General features: G+C 43.5%; 1 long non-coding RNA gene across 1 annotated transcript; it reads left to right on the top strand.

The window, feature by feature from the left end:
* Nucleotides 1-10: 10 nt before the first annotated feature.
* Nucleotides 11-7,067, top strand: LOC120373411. Its single transcript, XR_005585529.1, has 3 exons — nucleotides 11-223; nucleotides 730-789; nucleotides 4,807-7,067. It is a non-coding gene; the product is annotated as an uncharacterized LOC120373411 (long non-coding RNA).
* The last annotated feature ends 393 nt before the right edge of the window (nucleotides 7,068-7,460 follow it).

Below are 7,460 nucleotides of genomic sequence, written 5' to 3'. Positions count from 1 at the left end.
CAGTGTCACAAAGGGGCGGGAAGAGGGACAAGATTGGTTACGACACCAAAAGCTGCGCAAGCGCAATAGGGCTGCGTGCTGTGCGCAGGCGCAGTCGTTCTCTTCCACCGCCCTGAGAAACGCAATAAACCAGCCTTCCCCCTCCCCCTATCGTGATGTACTGGGGTCTTGGTGGTGACTCCTCCCATTGTCTGGTGGTGAGGGAGGGACATATGCTGCTGAGGTCTGTGCTCTGGGGCCCCGTCCCCTGACACTTCCAAGCATGATTTTAATGAGGAGTTCTGAGGCTTCCCTGTGATTTTATATTTCATCATTGTATGACTAAGTAAACAGTGCAAAGGGAGAGACAGCCACTGCCTCTGCTCCCACCTGCATAGGGCCCCCAGGAAGGGCCATCGTGCCAATGAGTGCCTGTGCAGGACTGGGCACGCACACAAATATTGAGCTTTGGTGATGGGGTTGGCACACGAGTGTGCATGCACAAATATTGGTGCTCAAGTGAGGCTCTCTCAGATATTCGGGATCAAGCAGTGAGGCCTGCATGTGTGAGTGAAAGACCCCCAGTGAGTACTTGGGTGATGGGTTCTTCACATATGCATGTGCCCACAGGTCCAGCTGATCATATTTGTGCACAAATACACCAGATACTGTTAAAGTACAAATGCATGATTTTGTAGCAATAGAGAGACCCACGCATAATCATGTGTAATGTGTTTTTTGTGCATGTAGATGGCAGATGTTGAGACCTGTGAAAATTTTGCTCATCCAGTCAGCACTTACCAAAACAAAGTAAGTCTTTCTTAATGTCTTTCTGCAGTTAACCAAAAAGGCTCACAAATGGTCCCATGGAGAAATATTCCCTGCACACAATTGTAATAAGACAGTTCCTTAAAACAGATAGCTCCTAAACTTTTCAAGGGAGAAGTTATGTCTTCATCTTCATAGTCTTTGTACATCACTTAGAACACTGGAGTCCCAATCCCTGATTGGATCACTGGGCACTACCACAGTATACATATTATATAACAATAACCATTTGACTGATGACCTTGCCAGCATAAATTAGTCTTGGTATTGAAAAATAATATTAAAATAAGTAAAGCATAATATATTTTATATATACAGAAACATTTCAAAAATCAAATGTGATTTTTCTCACAATATATAATTAAAATGTATATCTATATGTATACATTGTTTTTATTATTTGAATAATAAATATTCATAAATAAATATTCTGGTAGCGGCTAGAGATCGCAAATGAGACCAGGGCCTTATTGTGGTAGCTATATACATAATAAGAGAGAGTCTTTGCTCAGAGCTTAAAATTAGACAAGACAAGATAAAGGGTGGGAAGGAAAACAGAGAAGGTTATTTGATCTAGGTCATTCAGCAGGTCAGTGGGCAATTTGGAAATATAACTCAATTGTTCTGGCTCCCAGTCCAGTGCCCTCTCCACTAGACCATGCTGCCACCCAAATAAAAAGATAAGTGTTTTTTGTCATGCTAATTAAAAGCAGGTTCTGCCTGCTTCTCCATGCAGTCACACCAAATTATTTTAAGGCCTGATTTTCAGACGAGCTGAGGTCTCAGCTCCTGTTAATTTAAACTGGAATTGTGGGGGCCCGGCACCTCAGAAAATCAGGTCCTTAGCGCACTATTATTTATTAATATTATTTTATTATTTTTATTATGTTAGTGCTCATAAGGTGCTAGGCATTATCCAAACAAATAGCAAGACACTGGTCCCAATTCAGAAAAGTACTTGAGCACATTCATAACTTTAAGCACACTTAGAAATTGTTGAAAATATATTCTATCTGTCCTTATTGGTTAAATACCTTGGCCGGACCTTAGTCACGTCTTGCCTTGACTACTGCATCCTTCTCCTCTCAATCCCCTTACAATCCATCCAAAATACTGCTGTGAAAATCATCTTCCGCTCTCACTACTCTGACCATATTACTGCCCCTAATTACTCTCTTTAGCCACCATGCGAGTTGGGCCATGATATGGCAAAATAATAATAGTTAATTATATATATATATATATATGTAGTTGGTTTTGCTCTGTGTGATACGCTTCAGTTTCCCCATGTGTAAAATGTGGCTAATAATACTTACCTCACTTTTAAAGAGATTTGAGAGGTACTGATGAAATTCTGTGGCCTCTGTTATGCAGAAGGTCAGGCTAGATTAATATTTTCGCCCCTTCTGGTCTTAAAATCTGTGACTCTGTGAATCTCCTCTTTATGCTTTAGAAATCATTATGAGTGGGCAGTCAGCTGGGGAACACCAGTATAGTATCAGTTCACCACATACTGCAAGTATAAAATATGGAGTTGCATATATATTTATGCAATATATTTGTGTATATGTATATAGTTGTACCTTGTAACAGGACAGTCTGTCTTTTGAAGGGCAAGTCTGGATCCAGGCCACCCTGCTCTGAATTCTGGCCTGGAGAAGTAGGGAATTCTGCACATTTTAGTTCCCAGAGAGATGTCTGTTAGTTGTAGGCTGGGCTGCAATGCTGGAAATGGACAGGTTATAAAAGGCAACCTTTCTCAGACCAGCGAGATTGATGAGTTTGAGAGCTAGTCTGTGGTTACCTAAAGAAACACCAATGCTGTGGTAAAACCTGGTGTGGGAGCTAGATAAAGAGCCAGGGTGACTGTAAACTGTGAGGATCTCTCTAGGCAAAGGATGTAGGAGGGTTTTTGAGCTCATTGGAAGAGGCCAGGCTGGTAGTTGGATCTCCCGGTGTGGAGGTAATTGAGGTATGACCAGTGACAGGCATGAAAGGAAATGATCCTGGGAAACAGGGTAGCAGTGCAATCTGGGGTTGGGACACATAGCTATCCTGTGGTTTAGGGTTGAGCTTAAGGAGGGCTGAGGGAGTCCTGGCCTTATTTATGCTCCCTTAGTTTGCTCTAGAAAAGGAGAACACTTACTTTGGCCAGAGGGCACCAATTTGCTAACAAACCCAAATAAACTGTCCAGCCAGAGGGGAAACTGAGGCAATGGCTGCATCCTAATTCCAGAGCTGGTGAGTTGCTGTTGCGTATGTTACATTCGCACGCTTTACAGTTGCAGTAATATATATAATTATTAGTGTGGTGCTGGCCATGACTCCATAATTAAGGTTGCATTGAAAAAAAATGTTAAACTAGGGATTTATTGGGCCGGATTCTCAGTTATTCCATTACAGCTCTCCATATCAACTTCATGCTTCTCATATTCTGGGCCAATGCAGGGCCCTGTCTAGCTTTTGATGTAAATTAGAACATCTTTGGGGCTGCTCTAACCTGTATTCTGTTTCCTGTGGGCCCTGGGAAGCAAAGAACAACAACCATTGTGCATTATGCTCTGGCCACATCCCAGTCCATACCCTATGCTAGGAATAGGGCTGGTGTAGAGCCTGTCTACCAGCTAGAAATCCCCCAGCAGAGGGGATATTCTCATGGGATAATATCTGCCCATTTTAAAGTCTCTTTATGCTACCAGAGAGGCATAACTTGGCATTAGTGTAACTAAGAATAGGCCCATTGTCTTGAATTTATATGAAAATAAAATATTTCCTCCCCAAACACACTGCTTATTAGGTGAGTCCAGGCTGGGTTTTGGTGGATCTATACACAAGCAAAGAGTTTTACACCAGTACTCCCTTAATATAATGGTCAGGGTACACATGCCAAGCAGGGTTTCACATCAGCTCTTGTCTTAATACAAAAACTATATATGTGCAGCTGGTTTCACAACCACTCGCTTGTTACCATAATGTCAATGCTGTACATGCACAGCTGGTTTTGGATAAACTCTTCCATACCACTATACTGGCACTATATATTTGCTGCTAGTTAAAACTCCCACACTAAACATCTGGGTAGTAAAATGTTCACAAATGTTGGAAATCATTTCCTCTATTGTGCATGATGCTTCAGTCCATACACACAAATAAGCATGAATAAGAATTGAAAATGTGTTATCACTTTGATCCTGGTTCTTCATTTAAGCCTCCTGCAAAAACGGGAATTCAGATACAAAAAAACTGCAGCAGATTAACCACCCCACCCAAGAGAGGGGAAATCAGGGAGCTGGTTGCAGCACCCTGATCCTAAGCTGCTTAGCCCTGGTAAAAGTTAGAGCTGTGGGTTATCTTATCCAACTGACATTGGGTCCCTCAGAGAGCTTGCAGCAGTGAAGAACCAGGCATAGTGATGCGCTGGGTAAGCAAAGTGGACTCGATGGCCTGGAAAATGCTGGCCTGTGTTTACATGGGATTAAAGTTAATGAACTCCATTCTTTAAAAAACAAACAAACAGAAAACCCTGAGTTAAGGTTCTTAAATTCTAAAAGTCACTTCCTCTCTCATTCAAAATTCAGTAAATATACTCGCACCTCATTAGAAACAGCAACTTGAACTCTGACCATGTTTAAGAAGTTTATATACCAATAAATGTGTTCTTTGTGTGTGGTTCAGTCCAATGGCTACTGAAGTTGGTGGAAAGATTCCTGTTGACTTACATCTGATCTGGATCAGGTCCATGGACAAGGTGTTGAATTTTAGTGAACATATACTTGTAGTGTAGGAAACCTACCTACCGTTCTCAGCAGGTGCTCCTTTCTAGGGGGCTGCAAAATTTCTCTGAGAACCAAGGTTACCAAAACAATTGCATTCCTGAAATGCTGAAAAGTATTAATATTGTGGCATTCCACAGCAAAAGTTATGTTATCTTGGGGGATTTCTTGCCCACTTTCCAAGAGAAGAAAAAATATAATGCTGTTCTTGTGATTGAATTGGCAGGATCTTCGGCTGAGCAGAGTGAACCCATTCTACCCAGGAATAGTAGGGGCAGACAGAAAAGGACACTGGAATACCTGGTCATTGGGATCAACAGAAGGAGCCAGGAGCAGTTTCCCTTTATGAGGGAAAGGGAAAAACAGGATACTGAGTAGGAGGAACAGGCTATGCAGCAGGAGGAAAATTTTTTTCAAAGACAAGCAGTATTAGTTATCTGGTTCCTGTAGCAGTACGCACAGAGCTTGCCCAAAGGGACTGGGAGTATGCCCTGTTGCAATCCCTGGTACAAGTGATAGAGGAACGGAATCGGGTTCTGCCTGCACAATAGCTGCTCCCATAACTGGGAACTGGCACCTTCTTCTCCAGCTACTCCTCCTCCTACTGCATCTACAGCCCACCAAGATGCTGAAACAGAGGACCCACCCCATCCACCACGACAGTCCCAGTCTCTTCAGCACCTTGGCATCATTAACCTTTCTTGTGTGTCCAGTGTTAGTGTTCATAAATCTGACTTTGTGGTCCACTATGCCTTGAAGAATGAGTGAAGAGTAACCTTTTTGATTGATGCACTCACTTGTGCCTTTTGGTGGGCAAAATAGAGGGATGTAGGTGCCATTGATGCCCCCCCACATACACACAGAGTTTGGAAACCCCATTCTCTGGAACCCAGCGATAATTTTTGGTACTTCGGTGATGGAGACTACCCAAGCATAGATGAGTGTTGAAACTTGCACCAGCCTCAACAGTGGACTTCCTCACTCTGAAGTGGTTTGCAACTGACCAGTAGCTGTCTGATATTGCCAGCTCCCAGAGGGCAATAGCCACCCACTTCTGTGCTGGTATGGGTCTTCAGAAATGAGTACTCTGCTGCAGTAAGATTGAGTCCAGCTCCTCACAGAGCTCTATGAAGGTCTGCTTTCTCATTCTGAAGTTCTGCAGCCACTGGTCCTCCTGCCAGCTTTCCAAGATGATATGATCCCACCACACTGTGCTGGTTCTCCTGGTCCAGAAGTGATGGTCCACCCATGGACATACAGTCACAGCACAAGTAGTGTCCTGTGTCTTGGAGTAACAGTGGATCAGTCACCGTCTCGGTCATCCGTTTTCAGCTTTTGAGAAGGGTCCAAGTTCATTCACCTAAGATTCTTGCTGGTTGTATCTCTCACACACACATACACACACTCTCTCTCTTTCCCCCCTCCCCCACCACAGGAGCAGAACTGCCTCATCAGTCACTTGTTCTATGTCTTCAACCAAGTTGGGCAGGAGAGAAGGGTGAGCAGGAGGGTCATCAAATGTGCGAAGCTGTCTACAGTACCTCCCACACACAGCAAGGTAAATCCAAGATCCTCTTCTCCGATGCACAGAACACTGAGATACCGACCCTGAAACACTAGAGCTAACCTCACGCACCAAAAAAAGTTAGTGTGGGTGGGGATGTACCCAGGTACCTACAGAGTGTGTACCTGTGTCCAGCACAGTATATGTGGACACTCAGCACAGGCATGGGTATATGTGCAAGCATACATACTGCCTTGTATCCCTATCCAGGCACCAGTGTAGATGTAGCCTCTGAGTACTTCTAGAGTCACACAGTGCCGACACCTCTGAAATACCAATGTAAATTTTGTTACATTACTATACATAGTGGGGAATTACACATGTGGACGGAAGTAATTAAATATGTAGTTTAGCATCTTTTAAATAAGTATTCTGTGAGTTAATAATTGTGCCTTACCAAATGTATTAGCCCAGTCTTTGGCTGTGGCTGAGAAGCAGACAATACAACTCAGAAGTGGAGCTGTAAGACACTCTTGTGCTCCATGTTTCTGAGCCAGCTATACCCCAGACCGGTCCCCTGGCATAATTTAGAGTAGCCTTCAGACTGTTCTAATTTAAGATGACTGCCAAAGGCCCCAAAAATACATAATAGAAGACAGAGATTGCTGGGATTCCAGGAAAACGTGGCCATGTCCCCTTCCTGTTAGCCACATCCAACACCCACCACTCCAAATGCAATGGGTTGCACAGGAGTCATTAAACTGACTGTGCCTAGAGTGGAATGATCTGTCCATAAGTAGCCACTGGTGATTTCCTTGCCAGCATGGTACAAAGCAACCTTGGTACAGGTGAGGACTGGGGCTATTGAATTTGTGTGTGTACTAACAAAGGTAAGGTTGCTATCTTTTTAATTGCATGTATGTATTCAAACATTATGTGTGAAACATTAAGTCATTTTATTAAAGATGGATAAAGAATTTTAACTTTGAAAGTTAACTTTTTTATCCACCTGAGGAAAAAGGGGAGTGTGGAGCCCAGAGCTGCCAGAAAAGAGGCTAAGGGCCTCTGAGCCCAGGAGGGCAATAGGGTCGCAGTAATGGAGTCCTCCTGCTTGTGGGACCAGCAGCATTAAGTGTATTGTATAGGCCCTGTGTATAAGTGTGTAGATAGCATGAGGGCAACATTAACTGAATGTGGGGGTAGCCTGGGTAGAGACCACCCGACTTAACCAAATACCCCTCTCCTTGGTGCCCCACAAGAAGCCAAGGTAAGAACCTTCTCCCCAAATCCAAAGCCCCCAAAGAGTGAGCAGGGAATCCCCTCCTCAAAGGATACCTATTTTAACAGACTGGAAAACTGTCTCCTTTAACTCACAC

Source organism: Mauremys reevesii, linkage group 10, assembly GCF_016161935.1.
Source record: "Mauremys reevesii isolate NIE-2019 linkage group 10, ASM1616193v1, whole genome shotgun sequence".
In the NCBI taxonomy this organism is placed as follows: Eukaryota; Metazoa; Chordata; order Testudines; family Geoemydidae; genus Mauremys; species Mauremys reevesii.
The sequence above is the reverse complement of the archived record's forward strand: the minus strand, read 5'-3'. Positions and strand labels throughout refer to the sequence as shown.